Source organism: Festucalex cinctus, chromosome 9, assembly GCF_051991245.1.
Source record: "Festucalex cinctus isolate MCC-2025b chromosome 9, RoL_Fcin_1.0, whole genome shotgun sequence".
Lineage (NCBI taxonomy): Eukaryota > Metazoa > Chordata > Actinopteri > Syngnathiformes > Syngnathidae > Festucalex > Festucalex cinctus.
The window spans coordinates 297,017-317,937 of NC_135419.1; the positions used below are offsets into that span (position 1 = coordinate 297,017).

Consider the following 20,921-nt stretch of genomic DNA (forward strand, 5'->3'; position numbering starts at 1 on the left):
ATTGGGGACCTCAGAAATCAAGGGACGCACTTCACTGTATTCTCTCATTAATGCCATTAAAAAGACATACTACATCAAAATGAATCCTAATTGCATCTTTTCGCGCTCTTCACCTCATGCGTCTTCTGACAAACACAATAACTTACTCCTGCGATACTTCATTCACAGACCAGATTTGCACACGGGATGGGGAATGTATTATTTATCACGCACACTCGCACAAACAATTTCCCACCGTCTCAGCCAAGCGGCGGTCGGGAAGGCGCTTTTACCTTCCTGAGATAACAACACACGCTTCGTGCCGCCTTTCATGGAACGAGACGTCTTCGCACGGGTGGCCAAGCAAGCCCAACCAGTCAAATGAGATTTTTCACACTTGTGCTGGCTCGCAAGAATCACATTTGCACGCGGTTTTAATCCACTTGAGCCGAATGGAGGCCGTCTCATCCTGATGAATTGATACACAATCGTGCAATCGGACGGCCACCACGCCACGGATGCCAAAATGGAAGCTTCTATCTTTTCGATGCTTTCCGAGCAGGTGAAAATGTGAAATCAGAAGAGGAAAATTTGAGCCCACCAATATGTTAATTGCACTTTAATTACTGTTACATCATCAGCCGGTCAGCTGGGAGCCGAGTTGCTTCCTCACACACGGGTCAACTTTCCAATTATCCGTGATTCTCGAGACCTGGTAGGCAGGCGGGCATTTAATGCAGTGTGTCTTCCAAAAAAAAACCCCGAAATTCGGGTGAAATTTCAGGATGAGGCTCAAACGCACTGTAACCTTTACAAGTGAACTTTGATTTTGACCTTCTGTAAATGCACGTCCAACTGCTCATTGTTGCACGATTCTCTAACGAGGAGCTGAAAGGCAAAGTTGGGATTGATGTTCACCCTAAAATGACGGGAAAGAAAGTGTAAAAATGTCTTTATGTCCTGACTCCTGACACATAAACCGTATCTGTTGCGAGTGTCGAAATCAGGAAGAAGAAGAAGAAGAAAAAACAAACTTCATCATGATCGATCATTGTTGCTATGGGATTATTTTTCAAAACCGGACTGGTTTTTCACCTAAAAATGAAATGAAATGAAAGTTGGCTTACTTCACATGGCAGGTACTGGATGAGCAGAATTTCCTTTGGTATCATTTCGAGGAACAACAATCAATCGATTGACAACTCATCAATTTCCCGTCTTTATTTTGACAGCCTGCCTAAAAACGACGTTTTGTTTGTCTTGCTCTTTGGAGACAAGTACAAGTTCTGCTCCACCTGCCCTTAGAAACAGTGTCGGCGTGAAGATGATGGATGAATTGATGATCCTTCATCTTGCCCCGGAGGCCGCGGCAATGCGCCGTCTTCATCTTTGTCAAAAAAAAAAAAAAAAAAAAAAAAAGCTGACGATGGAATGGCAGCAGCTGACACTAAAACACGACTTCATGACCACGTCTCAAAGATGAAGTCATGCAGCACATAAACACGGACTCGCTTCAACAGGAAGCTGCAAAGTCGTGCTCTTCCACTTCAGTCCTCTAGGTGTCGATAGTGTGCATTAAGTTTACAAACATTTTCTTGCCAATAATATGTTCTATGGACCCCCACTAGTCGAAACACAGGATTACGATTACTATTGCGTTTGTGGAATAGGAATTCATTCAGAAGCAAAAAATTTTTCCTCGGGTGGCCATTTTGGCGCTTGCTGTCAACTGAAAAGAACAACAAGTTGCTCAGGGGTCATTTCATTGTAAAACGTGTTTTGGCTAACAATTGTAATGGAAAAGCAGATTTCATTTGTTAATTTGTCCACATTTGGTTTATTAATACAAAGTGAAGATTCTGGAGTTTTTGCCAAAATAACAATTCCAAAACCCCGTCAAACATGAACTGCAATGCACACATTCCTTCCAGTTATCACAGATGAACTTGCACACTAGAAAATCAACTCGAAATAATGCACATCATAAACAAGAAGGTACACAAGGCAGCATTTATGCGGCTGCTCTCTCAGGTGTTGTTGATGCATGATCCAATTTGGTATGCTGACATTCTCGAAGGAAAAGCACTCCGTCACACTTTTTGTTGTTGTTGTTGCAGCGTGAAAGTTAGAAATATGACTTTTGCGAGATTACGAGATGGATGAGGAGATTGTGGAACAACAACAGCAGCTGGCGTCCTTCCAACCGCATCTAGCGTTGAGCGTCTTCCGACATTCGCCACACCTTCATCACATGAGGGTTGTTTTTTTTTTCATGACTCGGCCCGTTACTGCATTCACAAAAGAAGTCGTTATTATTCCTCCGCGCGCTCATTTTAAGAACGCGTCGCAACCGTGAAATGAACAGGACCGGAATTCCCCAGTCGATTTTCTGCGGCCGAATCATCACTTAATGGCTGTCGCAGTGCAGCTTAGGTGGGACGGCGGCCGTGCGTGAGGCGACCAGGCTGTGAAGTTTAACAGCCGCCACTTCTCTTTCCTTCTCTTGAATGTCACACTTATATGGATTCTGTATAAAAGCATACAAAGGAGTACAAACAAGAACTGTGGTGCCTTGAGATACAAGTGACCTGACTTGGGAGCAAATCACAGCTTTGTTGTGAAAGTTCATATATTTGAATGCAAACGTTGTAGACATATAACAATACTCACGAGTCTACCAAAAACGATTACTATTTCAATGTCTTCTTCTTCTTCTTTGTTTTTGTCCATGTAACTGTATTTTACTGCCCTCTGGTGGCCAGGACTGAAACACCAGCTAGCAGCATAATGAATTGTGTTTCATCATGATGCCCAAACTCTTTCATTCTTTAGATTCTATTTTTGTATATTACAGAACGCTATATGAGTGTTTTGAGTTACAGAATGAAAAACTTGTAGGTCAAGGCACAACTTGTACCTACATTTGAATATTGGCTTATACAATGTGCCGATACGTAATTGACATTCAACATTGACTTCGCTTTCCTTCTGTTGAATGAACGTAAGATGCTTGTGAATATGTGAGCAACTCAAATATGTTTGCATGAGCAAGTAAGTGGCTCAATATTAACCCGTCGGCAATATTGTGACCCGTTTTGGCATTTTTGATGGTTCTGACCAAGTCATTTCAAAATAAGATACTGCCTATGGGCTAGGTGTTATTGTAGGCACAATATTATGTGTATTTTAGTAGGAGCTCATTTATTTATTGTTTTTCATATTATTGTGACCTTTTTTTGTATCGCCGACCTCCCCACAATATCGTGATAATTATCGTATCGTGATGTTGGGATATCGTTCCATCTCTACTGCCCAAAGCCAGCTGGGATAGGCTCCAGCACCCCCTTGTGAGGAAAAGCGGCTCACAAAATGGATGGATGGATAAACACAGTTTGATGTTATTTATATAAATATATACTCTAATTATAGGATTAAATATTCATGTAAAAATGTACTTGTTTCCTAAGTAGCACACACAATGGAAATAATTGATTTCCCAAATATTTCAAAATGCAGTCATTCATTTTCGCGCTTTAATTGCAATACCGTGAAAGTTTGTTATCATAGCGTCAGAATCAGATTCTTGGCACGCGTAAGTAAACACAAAACTGTTCAATCCTAAAATAAAAATGTCAGGTTAATGGAAGTGATTTGTTATTCTCTTTAGTCTGGAATTTTATAAGAAAAATGATGAGTGGCAGGTTCTTTTTTCATGAAGAGACTCTTGTCTGCATTATCATCCGCTCCGAGGGGGCAACGTGAGTTTTGGGTTTGATCAACGCTCCCGATCGAAGCTCCAGAGTTGCTACAGACAATCCAAGTAACAATCATAAGTGATTTAATGAGTGATTGGCAGTTTCCCTGCAAGGGTCGTGTGTACTTCATCTTCGAGACAAGCAAACGCTAGCGGCAGGATCAACCCGGCCGGATTTTGGACGGATCTTCTGAATTCATACATGTGATAGATAGTAAGGAGAATGAAAAGCAAATAAGTTCCCCTCATGTCTTACTAAGCCCCTCACGTACCTGCTTTAGTTTTGGTCTGTGCTTGCCTCTTTCTTGGTCTTGACCAGGTCTCGACTCCCCCCCAAAAAAGTCTTGGTCTCGTCTTGTGTCTCGATGAGCTCCGGTCTCATGAAAGTCTTGGTGGTCTTGAGCACAGCACTAGTATCTATGTCAAACACATAAATCCAAACAAAATGACCAGTTATTAATCAGTGAGTAATTTGTTGGAACTTCTATTGCCAACAAAGGCACAATTGTATAAATGCTTGTTTTGTTTTGCGCTTCTTTTTGCAAGGTCTCTCTAGGAAGAGACCAAAAAAACCAAAACCCAAAACAGCTCCTGGAAGAGGTTGCGATTTCATTTCCTTCTAAATTGTGCTTGATATTGGAGCGTCAATCCAAAGCAGAATATTTGGGCCAGCGGTGACGGCTGCACAGATTGACAGCCGCTCATTCATCTCAGCACAGACGCGGCTCCTCGCCACCTCTGCGGCGGCGCCGCCAGGATGAGTCATCGTGTTTGCGCTGAATATTTGCACCTGCATTAAGCAGCTCCGCCTGCGTCGACAGATTTGGCGTCAAACGGCGAGGATGAACGGATCGGGGGGCAAAAAACGGATTCCCCAAATCACAGCAAAGGTCTTCTTGTTATCAGACCTTTTATTTGTTTATCGGTCAGGCACCAACTCGAGAACGCATTCAACTGGAGAGCGGAAATGCCCAAATTGCAGCTTTGATGTTTTTCAGTTGTTCCCTAAAATAACCTGCGGTGACGTGGCCGGTTTCCCTTCGCTTGGCACGGCGACAAGAACTGGCGGCCGTGCTCAAAATGGCCGCCCCCCTCGATTCGCTGATGCCTCGCAGTCGACGAGCAACAAACGATCCGACGCTCTCCCGCCTTTGCGGCTCTTCGGAGGGACGACGGACCCTCGCGCTTTCATCTTCGCCATCGCTCAATCGCTGCGATTTCCTTTTTATCTCGGCAGCGTCGGCCTGGCAAATATCGCTCGCTGGACTGTGACTGATAACGCAGATGTTTACTGCACCGCTAACGTTCTTCTACCTTGACAAAGAGCCACCGACTGCTTTCGAGACGTATTCATCTCACAATGTGAGCTTGTAATATGACTGCTGCGTCATTCTCACTTCTTCATTTTGAGGAACTCTCATTAATATGCCAGGATGAACCTTCAATTCACTATTTACCTTTACGGATGAATTTCATTCAACCTTCTCTAAATGTTTGAATACGCTAGTTGTTGTTTTTTTTAATGTCCAAGGGTCCACTTGCCTTTCTCTTGCTCTTCTGGTCTCTCTTTTGCAACCTGCTGACACTCAGCTGGCCACTTGTCTGTGACAACATCCTGTTTGAAGGATCGACCGTCTTGGTGCCGTGATGCCAACATGTGAAGAGCATCATGAAAAGGACTGCTTAGGAAATACAAGTTCGAATTGAGTAGTCAATATACAGTCGGCTACTTACTCCTTGTTGGAACAGCAAAAATGATGCAAACATTACAGAAAAATTCATCCGTTTCGAATTATGTTCCCCTGTAGTTTAGTGGAAATGGAACGTAAATGCATTTCATTTTTAGTTTACAGGGGGCGCTACCAAGTGAGTTTTAAAATGGTTGGCTTGTGTTTGAAACCCGTAAATGATGTCATTTTTCACCAGAATACACACACATTAGACAGCAGTCGGAAAAAAAAAAAGCTTTGAGCTTTGAATTGATCGCCCATCTGTCTCCGATGCTTTTGATTGGGCGAATTCCCCGTCAGATCTTCGGCAAAACAGCTGGCTGAAAATGATATTGTATATATACACTTGAGGGAGCCATGTATGTCTCTGCAAGCAATGAAAAGGTCACTTTTTTCCATAACGTGCCCTTGAGAGGAATTATTATGCGTACGTATGTGGCATAAAGTGTGGAACTGTGAGGTCAATTTGGTACGACTCCTGTTCACCATCACGTTGCTAAAAGGTGCTAACAGCCCTCACTTGGCTTCCCAGCATCTGAATTGGACGTCTCGTGTGCAAAGGTCGGAGGTCAGGATCAGTCCGCGTCCAAGTCCGAAGCCAACGTTGTGGCAGGGCACGAACGTGTTGTGTTGTGCTTCGAAATCCTCCGCGTTGTCCCGCTGCTCGTCATATGCCGAGTGTCCCCAAGAGCCTTTTGTGCGGGTTTCCGTCCCCGCCGGGCCAAGTCATGCCGAAAACACCGTCGTGATGTCGCCTGCTTCTCGCGGCGGAAGCGGGCTGTCGCTTTGGAGGCCATGTGGTGGAGGGGAGGTGGTCGGAGCAGGCGGTCCGGCCTCAACAAGGCTGCCGCGAGGACGGCGCCGATATCAACGACCATCTGTCTTGTGAAAATGACGGTGCTTGCTTGCTTTTTGTTTACCTTCCATCTTTGTACCCATTATACAGATCTGCTCATGGAGCAAACCTGGAGTCTTTGAAATAAATATTCCTTGGCTTGCTCAAGGGCACCTCCAGCAAAACACCAGAAATCAACAAGCACTTTGAGTACCTTGAAGGTAGAAAAGCCGATTTTGCCCTGTCCATCAACCAGAGCTAAAAAAAAGTGAAAGTTGTCGATAAATTGCCCGATTGAAAGATTAGATACCAAGAACGTCATAAGCAATGACCGGTCGTCATTTTAAGCGTTAATGCGCAATCGTAAAGTCGACCGGTCAACTCATCAATTCACTCCCTCGTGACAAACGGTCTCTTGTCAACATCCCTTTGAGTCGATGTACCGTATGATTATTTCCTAACTCCGTACAAGGAATTTGAAGCGCTTTCGGGTTTCGGTGTCTTTGTTTGAGGATGCGTCAAAGTCACAGTTGTACAGTGCATCAAACTGCTAACCGAACACACTCGGCCATTTTCTTACTGGGAGACATTTTCTTAAAGTACGACACCATTCTTGACAACATCCAGGGATTATTCTTGATCTCCTTGTTCATGAATGAAATCCAATCCCGGATGCTTCAAGTAGCCGCGCTCACAGCTAACAAGCACAATTTGGTGGCACTCTTGCAAGTTTCAACAGCAGATGTTCACTCTGTCATCTGACACAGTTTGATGGTTTGCATGGCCTAAATCTTGGTTGCCATGGCAGTCACTCCCTTGAAGCTCGCTTCTATCCCGCCTGTCTGTTGCTGCTCAAAGCTCCCCTCAGCTGAGCGTTTGACTTTTTTCTGTTCGTGGGAGCATTTCTTATTCTGGCCGGCGTTTGCCCGTCTGTCTCTGTCTCCCCTCCCGGCGAGCGTCTGAGCTCAGGTGATGTGATGGCTCCAGGGCGATGACTCACTCGGTTCTCAGGCTGAATCCGAGCCTTCAAAGTCTCAATGTGATGTCCGCAGCCGGCTCCAGTCTGGGATTCTTTTTTTTTCTTTCTTCTTTTTTCCCCCCCACACGCGGCTATGGTGGCGCTGTCAGAAAAACAAACAAAAAAACACACACTTTCAATGCCTTCATCTTGGTTGTGTTTTGTTTTCTAAGAGTTGTGTTTGTAAATTAGGGTAGACAAACATTAAAAGTGTAAGAAAGAGCTGTGACTTGTTTGTTCCTCTTTTCCTATGTGGCCTTCTTAGATTATTTGCTTCATACATTGTCGTCAGGTACAGCAGCGAAATGTTTCAAAACAAAACAAAACAAGTGTTATTAAAATAGGGGAGAAAAGCAGCGAGTTTGTTCCACTGAATTTGTTGATTTGAAAGGAACAATGCACATTCATCAACATTTTCATGGCAGTCCCCATTTGGCCCACTTTCTTCAGTCCAAATAAATGGATGGATTGTAAACTTGGAGAGTTTTGCCACTGGTTTGGTTGCATCAACAATAACGCCACGTCACTTTCATTTGGTGGTAGAAAATGTCAAGTGAATGAAGCTTTGAGTGTGTGAACAGTTTGAAATCTTCATCAATTACTGTCATTTTTTCTCTCTCAGGATTTTACTGATATTTGTTTTTTGGGGCTCTTGAATTGAAAATAATCTCAATTTTGGACAGAATTATTGGACCATGACTTCTTTGCGACATGAATGAAGTGGTGAGTGCTTGGGAGAATGTTGAAGATTTGACTTCCACATTGTGTCTTGTGAATGGCTGAATGCTCACTTCCCCAGGAAATGAATGGATGAATGGATGAATGGATGGTCATGGCGTCAGGGTCAGGTAGGCGTCCTGACTTAACATCCTGAGCTCAAGTGAGGCGTGGGTTTTGACAGACTAGACTGCATTTTGGGGATTTCTCACACCCAGTTAAAAACTTTCTTTTTGCGCCGCATGATCGAAGAAGAAATTAAGAGTCGATGCAGGTTGACACACTCAGTAGTTTCGGAGCTGCAAGAAGACCTTCTTGGGGCATTTAGGGTAAAGTTGGCACTTTGAGCGTGTAGGAAGGTAGAATTAGGTCAATTATATTGAAAAAACAATGTTCTGGAACATACATCATGATGAATTAGAGTTTGAGTTTTTGAATAACTAATCTAGTAACTAATCAAGTCCAAGGTTCCAAGTGTGGGAATTGTGTGGGAAGGCCTCATTTGCATGAATCCACAATCAATTGCACACGGTCAGCAGAACTCTCAGTGATCCATTAATTGACCATTTGGTTCCTGTGAAGATCCACAATTCCCACAAAGATGTTCTTGTCGAAACCATTTGAGGGGGAGGAACTTGACATTTCCGTCGCTTCCTGGGCACTCGTCCTCGTCCGTATCGTATCGTATCGTATGACCGCCGCTTTGTTCCGCTGCGTCGACAGACACAAACAAAACCGAGAGCTGAATTGCGGACGTCCGGCTTAGAGAGCAGAGCACGACGCGTCCTTCACGAGGTGCCAGGCCCTGCGACGGAGAGCGACTCGGACACGGAAATGATGCCAAGTGACAGACACAATGAAGCTCAAATTAGTTTGCAGATGTGAGGCAAATGAATGGCAAGCGCCTCCATTTTGGGTGGCACGGCGAAATGTGTCGGTGGCAAATTGGTTGCAGGCTGGCAGCAGGATTCAAATAAGCATCCTTCTCACTTGTGCAAACACCTCAACAACCCTGGCAACATCTCATCAGCACATCAGACGGAATGTGCAACGAGCACATTAAAGGAAGCGAGAAGAAGGAAGAAAGTGTTTTTTTTTTATAGGTGTTAAATCCCAAGCTTCATTTGGCATCCAATATTCCGTTTGATGAACTTGCAAATTTGACGACCACCGGGGAACCCCCACGCTTTCTTTCAATCTGGAAGAAAGGAAGGCTCAAATTAAAAGCATTGAAATAAGTCCAGAGGTGCAATCAATAACCAGAAGCACTCAAATGAATCCACAAAATCAAAGGCTGCAGAAGCACAGGAGCAAGTTAGGGAAAATAACCAGCTGGCACAAACTAGGGCAGCAACTATCAAATATTGTTAGAATAGACAGATTATTCTACCGATTATCTCATTGATTAATCACGTTTTCCACAAAGTCATAGCCCACGGCACACTCCAATCAAGAACAGGCTTGCAACATAGTTGTCATCTAATCAATCCACATTTGCTGTACTTTTGACCTCCATGGTGTAAAAGTCATCATGGCATCCATCGCCTCCAGAGAGACAGAAACGATCAGTCTGCTCCACGCTGATTATGAGTGAGCGCGGCCTGCTCTGTTATCATGGCCGCCGCACACTTGCGACATCAGCGCCGCTTTTTGTTGGACGAGACAAAGCCAGGGAGAGGCGTCTTATCGGAGCTCATCTCCGGAGAGACAATGGCGGCGCGCAAGCCAAATCGGCGGTCGGATAACACCCTGACTGTAAAGTATGTCAAATCACACGTCGACACTCTGAAATCCTGATGCGTTATTTGCTGCTTATATGTGGATAGGATTTGCAGTACCATTTGTAAAAGCATACCCATAAATGCAGATAACCTTGTCAAATTAGATGGGAACTTTCACTGGTTCTTTTATCTTGAATACTTGCTATACTAATAATAACAAAGAGGAGACGACATCATTTCAGTTGAACTATTTAATGGATGCCAGAAAGATTGAGTACGCAGCTGTGGCGCCTTATCAACTGAACGTGGAACAAGGCTTCCCCACTCCAAATGGTCGCTCATCTTATACTACCTTGGCCGTCCACCCCCACAAGGCCCGGCCAAGCCTAGCCAATGTCAAAATGTGTGACATGATGTCCTTAACTGGTTTCTGCTGCGTAAATCTGTGCCAGAGTGCAGATAGATGGAAAGGCGCCAAGCCAGGACAGGACAGGTCACAGCGACACAACGGCCGAGCTCAAGTCGCCTATGTAATCTTTAATTAAGAGGCCTCATCTAACAACCTCATGTACCGATTTGGCCAACAAATCCATCCTTTCAGTTAAACGTACCATCCAGTTGACTAACACATCCATTCAAATACCAACCAAAACAATTATCCAGCTATCCTAGTCATCCAAATAACCCACTGATCAAACCATTAATAACACTAACTCAAACATGAAAATAACCAGTCTACTAAATGCGTACCACTGACCTAGCAACGTAAAACTCCCGTCTATCCATTAATCTTACATATCATCCATTCAACCAACCAGCCATCCATTATCCCACTAACCCCCACAACCAAATATGTGTAGATATCCATCATACTAATCTGCTGAGCAATCCATCTGTCCATAAAGTTGAGAAACAAAAGGGAAGACTCACAGCATAAATCTGCATCTCAAAGAGTTGTCACTTTGTCGAAAAGTGTGAAGTCATGAATGAGAAGCACATCTCATGTACAATTCAGTTGAGCTGAGAAGTGTTGATTATCGTCAGCTCCTTGCGCGAGTCAGGAGGGGGCCAAAAAAACATCTGTACGTCTTTGTTTGAACTAAATCCAGAGTGACATCAGTTGAGCGACGCCTTCCAGGTCCGAGTTAGCCCGCTAAAACGCTGGCACGTTCACTAGATCCTCGGGGGTCACCTGCCTCTGCCAGCCGACAGGCTTCATTTTCCCACTTGTCACAAGCATTCGCGTCGTGTTTGGAGCTGCGTTGGTGTCAACACAACACTGGCCCCCTGAACGCATCATCCTGGGCAACTTGAGCTGGACAAAGGCAGCAGGCAGCTGTGGGCGTGATCATGTGATGTGTTCGAAAGCACGAGTGGGCCTAAAGCTCCATTTGTGGAAAGTGCTCACTTGCGCTAATATGTCAATAACAGCCAGTTCCAGTGGGACATATTGTATTTCTATTATTCTGCTTTCACTGCATATAATAGATGGAACAAATGATGACAGTAATCATGTCACTGAAACTGCACTCATTTTGTGGAGAGCATCTTGTGATATATTGACGGTCGAAGCTATCAATATGGAGGATGACTGAATGTCGTAAATCAGAATCTAATTCCTGATTATCGAGGAATTAACAAGGCTGCATGCTAACACGGACTTCAGGCTTGAGCTAGTGTTGTTTCTACTTTGATGTCAAATGAAGCGACACGCTGTTGGAAGTGTTGGAGTGAGACATCTGTTGCTCAGCGGAGAACAAAGCGGCGTTGTGTTACCACGCTAATCCCTTTTTTTTTCTTCCCCGACTATTGCTTCGTCCATTACATCTCTAGAGTGTAACGATCGTTTTCTCTTATTACTTTAATCCTTAAAGTCACGGATAGCCCCAGATAAGACATCGAGCTTTGATATCAAATCACTGTGAAGCGAAAGCAGAGGTGAGTCAGACTCAAGTGACCAATTTTAGGACTTTGGACCTGCTTGACTAAAATGTAGAAAAGATTGAATTTGCCTTTGACTTGGTTATTCATTCGACTTGACTTGAACTCTGGCACATGACTTGACAAGGTTCACCTGTTGACATTGTGAATGTCTGCTTAAGGCAGCGTGTGTGACATTTGTTGATGTTCGTGTCATGCGTGCAACCCGCTAGTATGCTACCATGTGGAATGCAAAGAACACTTCCTGTGTCTGGCGTTTCCTTTTTCTCTGCCTGTGGTCAAGGAATGCTAATGCTAAAAAAAAGTGCCGACAGGAAAATATTTGTTTGCAACCAAAATTTCTGTGACAAACTTGCTCACACTAAAATCGCTTGATGCTATTGCTAACGTTAGCGTTGGCGTCCGTGCAATGTTTGCATTAAGCACGTAGACCAAGCGACGGCAACTTAAATGATGGAGTGGGCCACAATTCTTTGTCAGTGCTACTCGGGGGCTACATAGGACTGCACACTTCCTAATGTATGACAAAAATGCTGCATTATTTTGAAAAAAAAACCATGAAATTCCATCCCTGCGGTAGACCTTAAGATACGCTCTCATCTCCGCTTACGAGCACTTCTTTTGAAACTGTTCAATTAAATACATGAAATGACTCTGGCTTTTCAGCCCATCAGTTTCTTATGTGACTAATCACAAATGAACCTGTCTCAAAGTGATTCCCCCTTCCACAATGACTCATCTTTATTGAACTGATCTCCCCCTTTGTTGTGATTGTAAACGGAGGCGATGTTGTGCGTATATTTCCATTAGCGATGCTCTTGAGAGGACCTGCATTCCCACCATTCAAGTCTCAGCGTGGGCCGCGCGTCTAATAATACCTGGCGGCGTCCTGGCCGACGTTGCCTTGACAGCCTCCCCTTACAGTCGCCTGGCGTGGGACGCGCGCGCTTGCCAACTTGGCCTGATTGAAGAAAGCAGATCGAATAACGAGGCCGGGGTCGCGCCAGGTCACAAGTCATCCTCGGTCGACAGACGATACGCTCGGAAAGTCTCACTTGAATATGATCACGGTTATCAGTATTAGCACCGTAATAAAGATTTTTTTTTTTTATCATAGGACTGACAATTGCACAGACTAATGAGAGCAAAAGTGATCATGATCGTGGTTTTTACAAAAATATGAAAAAAGAAACAAATGTCACAAAAATATTCACTAATATTACAAAAGTACAAAAATGTTTGAGGAATAAAAAACAACAACAAACTACATATTTGATAAAAGTACAAACATGAAAAATATTTGAAAAACAATGAGAAGAAAAAATACATAATAATGGATGAAAAATACTGAAAAATATTAGAAGAGAAAGATGACAGACATTTTCCCAAAAGGAAACAAATATTAGATGAGAAATTAGGCAAATATTACTTTTTATTATCTACGAGGAAAAAAATATATACAAAAATGGGGGTGGGGGAATGTTTACAAAAAATAAATAGAAGAAAAATACACACATATTTAATACAAACGAATGAAGAAAAAAACGGAAAAACATTTTTAAAAAGACAAATTAAAAGATGGCATTAAAAACACATGAATAGTATACAAAAGATGGAAATGGTGCATGAAAGATACAAAATATTGGGTAAGAACACAAATGTAGAATATAAAAAACTAGACACATAAAAGATGACAAATACTGACAAATATTTGGGAAAAATATCCCAAAAGAAATGAAAAATATACAAAAATATCAGTTGAAAAATACACAAATATTACTAAACTATCCTAATGTTAGGACAAAATGCGAAATTACCCAAAACAATTTCATGAAATGGTTTTGGTGGGTGAGTTGTTTTATTTTATTTTCGTTATCTTGTCATGCAGCGGTGAACGTTGCTTAGCATATAACGTGCATGTTGAAATATGACTTCAAATCGTGTCTATGCAGATCGTTGCTGATCGTTTTTTTTCTCACCCGAGCATTTCACGCCTCGCAGGAAAAACTGAGACGGATTCTCGCTTTGCTTCTCGCTCTTTTGAAAAGATGCTTTTGCCCAAGCTTCAAAGTGGCGCCGGCTTGGGGGGGTTCTGGTCGGCCCGTGAACATCAGAGCACTTGTAGAACTAGAAATGCTCGGAATGGGAGTCTCGGCACGTCGCTATATGACGGAACCCGCCCAGGAAACGGCATGCTGGCGTTCTTCTGACATCTTTCTGCCTTCAACCTCCATTCAACTCAACAAGGGTAAACACTTTCCTAAAAACAACTACAAAAAAAAAAAATATATTTTTAGTTATTTGGTTAGTATTAGTTTGTGAACGTCACATGACCAAACTCAGATAAGTGGTGGTTACGTGAGCCCCTTTTATGTCATTTTCAGTGACAGGTGGATTTCGGCTTAATTTCTAGTCCACAAATGGATTATTAATCAGACTGCCACATTTAGACTAGCGGGGGGTGCATAGAACATATTACAGTATTAATGTACGACCCTCCTTGATCGTCACTTATTTGCAGCAACACCTAAAAAGTGGAATAAAAAACAATTTTGTCCAGTACGCCCACTGAGTCTCACTGTATACAGCAGCAACCAAAATCAAAATAAATGTGAGAAAAGTGAAAAAGAAGCCCTTCTAAAAGGGTGAGAAATATAACTGCAATGAGCAAATTGGCACCATTAGAAAACATTTGAGATTTTAAAAGAATATATTCAAAAATGTAGCAATAAAAGTCATCAGTGTTTCATGTAATAAAAAAACCCAAACATGTATCAATAGTCACCATAGAAGCAGTTACAAATGTAATAAAGAGCAATTTTCTCCTAAATACTGTAACGGTGATGCAACTAATGTGTAAAATATGATACAAGTTTCCACAGCAAGTACATGAAATCTCCAATAATGATTCAAAAAAGCGAGATGCAAATGAAGGATCCGTTGCCTGGGTAACAAACAAAAATAAGCCGGTAAGAAAGCAAAGAGGTCAGAGTTCATCCAAATGCCACGCTGGAGGACACTGATTAAGTTTATGCACGCAAAAAACAAAGCGAAGAATCAATAGCGACATACCGCTGCGTATTTGATATGATTTGGTCATGAGAACAAAAGCGCTCACGCTTTCATTACACGCTGTTACATCATTAAAATGGAGGCCGGCCGCAGAAAAGAGTTTTTCCTCCTAATAACTGTCACGCCGCTTCGAAGGCGAAATAAATCCCATCCGCGCACACGCGGGCGACACGCCGACGCTCGTACTCTTCTTTCAACGTGCATTTTTATGACAAGGACGCCTTCGTGTCAATATTTGTCTGCTTTCACGCCGCTTTCATAATTCCCAACATTAGCTCCACCCGCAAAATGGGAGCCGTTTGGTGGTTACCGTAGCAACATGAGAGGCTCAGAAGATTGGAAAGGGAGCGCTCGGCATCAAACATTTGACTTCTTCAATTTGCGCAACTTTGGTGATACATTCAACAGGTCGTGCTCAAATTCGGCATTCAAAATGCATCAACTCCAAATTTTCTCCCGAATAAATGTCATTTCCGTATCATTACTTTTTCCCCTGTAAAAATATAGATTAAGCCTCAAACAAAACATAGAAAAACATGCAGGGACTTTTTTTTGGTTCAGTTTGACATTTTTTTGGGCCCTCAGAAAATATGACTCACCCTTAATGCAATTTTTCATCATAACATTTTAAAGAAAATTGTGGTGGGGAAAAAAAATCCTAAAATGAAGAATACAAATGTGAATTTGATCTTATGTTATGATTCCCCATCCCATTCTGGTGAAGTATTGGTCTCAAAATTATTCACACAAATTTGCAAATGTCACATGAAAACAGGTGAGCTGTGATGTCATTTTCAGGACAGCAAGTGGCAAAATGGCCGTCTTCAGAGATGAATTTTGCTGTTTAATTCATATTTCACAAAGGCAATATTCATCAGAATACTACACCTTGTGAGAGATCATATGATTATAAAGTACAATATTGACCTGATTTACTCTTTAAAAGCTGACTTAATCTCATAAAATAATATAAAATTAGTCATTTAAAACAGGATACTTGACTTTTTGGTCAGGATTTTTTAAAAATAGAATATTACTACTTTCTAGTTGGATAAACCATTTCCGAAATGCAGCATATGATTTCATTAAATGTGGACTTACTTTAATTCCATCTTTTTCATAACAAACTAATACAACACGTTGGAAACGTAATCAGGAGTGCGCAAGATCGCCTCTCGTCATCGGTGGCAGGCAGGATTGATTCTTGCGCCCGCTGTTATGGTTCAAATCACATTTATGCTGCGCCTCGGGGGACGGGCGGGCTGGGGTTGAGGTCCAGGTGATTACGCGTCCGCCGAGCTCATTCGCCAAGCGAGCCTCTCCAAAGATGGATTGAATGAGAGCCGCCGGCATTAGCATCGAGAAATTGGAGTCAAAGGCATGACTGCGGGTCACATTTGGGTGTTCGGGATCAAAGTGGGAGCGGAATGCGATGAAAGAAGCGAAGCGTCCAGCGAGCTAAGCTTCTGCTGCCTTTTCACAAAGGTGACAAACATTCCATGCCTGCTATGAGCTTGCGTGCTAATTCCGCAATATTCCACGTTCACTAGAAATGAGGAGCTTTCCAACAAAGTTCGCGTTTTCGCTCGAGTTTTCTGGTGTTGCCTTCAGTGGCGGAGTTCAATGATCTTTTATGGCATTATTGGCAGGCGCCACCTATATTTCCAAATCTATCTTTTACGGCATTGTAAATGTCAAGGCACGCAATTGCCTGTCTCTTAGTGGCATATCAATCTTGCCACAGTCTTTATCGAGTCACGGCCGCCATTTTGCAATCAGAAAAATGTGCGCCACATCTTGTGTGACCGGATGTCCCGTTTTGAGCACTGAGTCCGGGGAACTGGCACATTCCCACAACCTCACTCTTTTGTCCACATATTCTCAAGTCCCGCCCCCTTTTTCCCATGTCCATCACACAGTTGTCATAGCGATTCATACGGCAAACCCATTCAAAGGAAATTCCTACTGTAGTTTACTGCCAACAGTGTGTGAGTGCATGAATAATGCATTCATTGTCAAGTGTTGTTGAGTGTCTTGAAAAAGCACTATATAACTCTGATGCATTATTATTATGATTATTAATCTCTTGGCACCTTATAGAATTCATTGTTTCTGCGTTATGTTTTTGACATTATTGAGCTGTCAAAATTAATTGATTAATTGACAAGGGTTAAGTTTGGGTCATGACCGTGAGGTCAAGTGTCTGTTTTGAACTGATGTAACCATCATCTGGTTTTAAGCTATGTGATGTCAAGAATCTTTCATCTCTTTTTCTGGTCAACAGCCAATCAGATCATTCCATGTCAGTCCTGTTACCCACATGTCCAGCCACAGCCGATCCGATCAATTCACGCTCTATTTAAGCTGTGTGTTTGTCGGATTATTACCTCGCTTCCTCTGTGCATCTCCGCAGCCCAAGGAGGCTTGGCGTCTCGTCATTCTCGATGCATCCTCGTTGTTTCGCGTCTCGTCAGGTTTGTTGTACGCCTCTCGATGTTATGCCAATAAAAAGTTCAAATCGTATTTGCGTCTGCGCTTTTGCCATCCGACCTCAGAACGAAACATCGATTTTCATGGAGTGCAAGAAGACTGATTATCTTTTGTGTTTAATCAAAATAAGACATTTGCAAACATCAATTTTTAATTTGGAAAACAATGACCAAACCGGTAACATAAAACAACATTAACACCCTTTGGAAAAAAAAAATAATAATCACTCCATGAATATACAAAGTACAAAATAAACACCAATCATTGGTTAATAAACAGTAATCAGACGGGAAAAATGAATTGTAATACACTTTAATACAACATTAAAATAAATCTGATGAGTTGATTAATTGATTGAATAATTGATAGATGAATGGATATTTGACAGTGATATCATTGGACATTCCTGTCATGCATCTGTATAATAAAAATAATGAAATATACGTCCTGTTACTGCACTCTGACAGGAAGTATTATTAATAGCAACTACTTATTGGCCAAAGTGTCGTGCCGTGACGCCGACATTTTGGTGCCTCGATTTAGTCTACTTGAGACAGAAATAAAAGTGCCAGTACAGAGAAGGACGAGAGGTTACTCGCAGCAGTCCATGAAGATGGCGTCGCAGTAAGCAGGTGTTGTTTTAACCGTCGGCTCCTTCAGGCGTTCCTCCTCCACCGCCTTCTTCGCGAGCTAATCGTCTTCCGGGCTCGTCCGCCTTGGCGCGCTTTGGTTCGGCCCGCTGAGCCGCGAGGCGAGAGGGGAAATGACAGGCCGCCGTTTGCCGTCCAATCGTCAGCGTCTGCTTCCTGTCGCTCCTTTTGGATTCTTATTTTGACAAGTCACATTTGTCAGGCGAGATGGAAAAGAAAAATCCCACGGCCGCCAGCTACTGTGCGTGCCTGCAACTGATAAGCGCTGTTAAATTTAAAAAAACAAAATCTCTTGCGGGATGTTGCGAGCACGGGTTGCGCTTGTCACACTTAACTGGAACAATATTGGCCAATCTAATGAGGTCCAATATGAGAGGAACACGGCGGTAAAATATTTGGATTGGATTGGATGTCCAACATTGTGTTCAAGGAGACATTTTGTTCAATTTTGGTCGAAATTAAAACAGTTCTCAGCTGTCAAAAAAGCCCAAGGATGAAGAATGACAGTAAACCTTTCGAAATAAGATTTCAATTAGGGCGGCATAAGTGCCCGATACTGCAGGATGTTGTACAAATGCGGGTGCAAATCTTGAATTACTATATCAGAGAATAAACCTTTCTTCTTCTTTTAGTTGTGTCTTGGAAAACAACTTCATGGTTATGGAGATTGATTTCACTCATTCTGACATTTCTCAGAAAAATATGACCTTAATTCTTGTAATCTACATTTTTTCCTGAACAAATATGACTTAATGTCATACTGTCATTCTGAAAATGTATAATTCCATTTGCATAAGAGTATGACTTTTGACTTAATTCTTGTAAAAATGAGCTTTTTCTCCCAAAATTATTATTCATGTAATATTAGGTTTTTGTTGTTGTTGTTTTTTTCAATTAAATATTGCTGTAAAGCTGCCTGTTTTTTTTCTCAAAGAATTACCCATTTGCCACCAAGATTTGGCTTTAAAAAAAAAGAAAAACAACAAGTCACTGTATTCTTCTATTTGCCCGTTTCTTGCCTCAAATAGCTGCCAAGGCACAAATCAATCTGATGGACATTTTCTTCCACTTGCCATCAAATTGAGCAGCTTGTAAAGAGCAGCATTCACTGTTTGTTTGTGGCCGGCTTCGACCTTGATGCGACCTCCACGGTGATCCTGATAAATGCATCCTGTCCTGTGTGTTGTCACGCTGCCGGTGGCGAGCAGCAGAGTGATGCTCGCCTTTCTTACCCGGCAGATTCTGCCAGATATTTTGGGGTTCGTTTTTCTTTATGGTCTCTTCTTTCTTTCACAACAGTTCGCTATCAACAACAAATCTGGAGAAACGAATGAAAATCAGTTTGATTCCGGAATTTCTTCTCCCTCGGCTGGCATGAAACATGTCTTGGTTCATTTTATTGCATAATGTGTTCATTTGATGACATCAAATATGAGGAAAGCTCCCCATTCAAATACAGTCTGAAACAGAGATGATTTCCCTTGGGAAATAAAGCAAATGGAAACGAATTTTAGGATTAGAAATAATCGTAAAACATTCATTAACTGCGCAAATGTTGAGTCACGTTTTTAAATGTTCTTCACTTTACAAGTGGAAAAAAAATGGGCTCTGTCTGAGCCTTGGGGCCCGATTTGTCGCTTACTTACGTGTAATGTTTATAAGTCTTACAATTACCGTTTCACAGTTATTCATTCAAACTGCCACCGTGCACAATAGAAATAAACTGCATGTAATCCACAGTGCGGAAAGAAAGGTCCATTCAGAGATGGGAAAACTTTGGCGCAAGTCAATTCTCAAAAACAACAACAAGAAAAAAGCTCATTAGCACAGCAGCCCTTTTCCGTCTTGTTAGCTGTTAGCTCGCTGTGAGGACGAGCGAGTTCCAAAAAGCTTCCAGCACATACAGCTCAGCGTGATATCAAAAAGTGGCTCAGAGCTGATTTCTCTTCATTTTTTAAATGTTTTTTTCCCCTCCATCTTTTCAAGGTCTGACGCTCACCAAAACCCAGCGTGGGAGTTGAATGGCACCCACGCGGCTCTTTGAGCAGCAGCAAACTGCCGCGACCTCCATGTGACTTTGAAGAAGTTGGCCAAAAGGGAACATTGCGACTCGATTCGACCGCATCGTTCTTCTAATTTATGATCTATTATTGTTACATTATTTTCAAAGTTTGAATAGCTGCGGATGGACTACATGCAAGCATATTAGACAACATATTTTTATCGCAGGGCGAGTCCATCGCAGTTTCATGGCCCGTCTGTCCCGTCTACCTTCTTCTGATTGGGGTGAATTCCCTAGTAGGGGTTGATTCGAATTTGAGGCCTGCAACTTCTTCAATCCAGATTTGTTTTTTTGACATCGGGCAAAAGCCACATCCAATGAACAAGATTCAAGTCCTTTGCAATCAGTGTCACCTGTCCATCTGCTGTACTGTACTTGCTTCCGAAAGAGGCTCAGTTGGTTCAAGTACAATTCCTGCTGAAGGGCTAAAATTTGGACTCACGTGGCTCTTCAAAGGCTCCAACTGCATCCAATGACATACAAGCTAAAATTGTCAAAACATGCCGCCTACGTCCAATGAGCGAGGCTGAAATCGTTTGCAATTTGAAGTCACCCATTTGTCTACGATACATTTTTTTTTCAAGCAGGGATTACATGGACAAATTTGGGCTTTGCTAAAATGTGAGCTCTGGAAAACGTGAAATTTGGGCTTTTATGCTACTAGCTTTATGCTAGCTGTGCTAGCCAAATTGCCAAAGGCACTATAGCTCCATTCTATGAAATCCTTTGCAATTTATCATGACTCATCATGACTCGAGGATACGTGCTTTCATTTGTGGATCACCTGGATGAATTCCTCACTCGTCATGTGCCAGAACATGTGACTGAAAGTGCCGAAATTGAGACTTACATGGCTAATCATCAAATGCTCACGTCATGCAACCGAACGATGTTGAGTCAGCTGAAGTAACATCAGTTGAATTGACCTGCTTCCAATTGGGTATCAAATGAG

General features: G+C 42.4%; 1 protein-coding gene and 1 long non-coding RNA gene across 3 annotated transcripts in view; one reads left to right on the forward strand and one right to left on the reverse strand.

The window, feature by feature from the left end:
• Window positions 1-20,921, forward strand: part of LOC144025845 (complexin-2-like) — a 40,011-nt gene that overhangs the window by 6,550 nt on the left and 12,540 nt on the right. The gene's annotated exons all lie outside the window — the stretch shown is intronic.
• Window positions 1,802-11,026, reverse strand: LOC144026340 (uncharacterized). Its single transcript, XR_013285108.1, has 4 exons — window positions 10,685-11,026; window positions 5,276-9,231; window positions 4,006-4,150; window positions 1,802-2,506 (listed from the first exon to the last, which is right to left on the reverse strand). It is a non-coding gene; the product is annotated as an uncharacterized LOC144026340 (long non-coding RNA).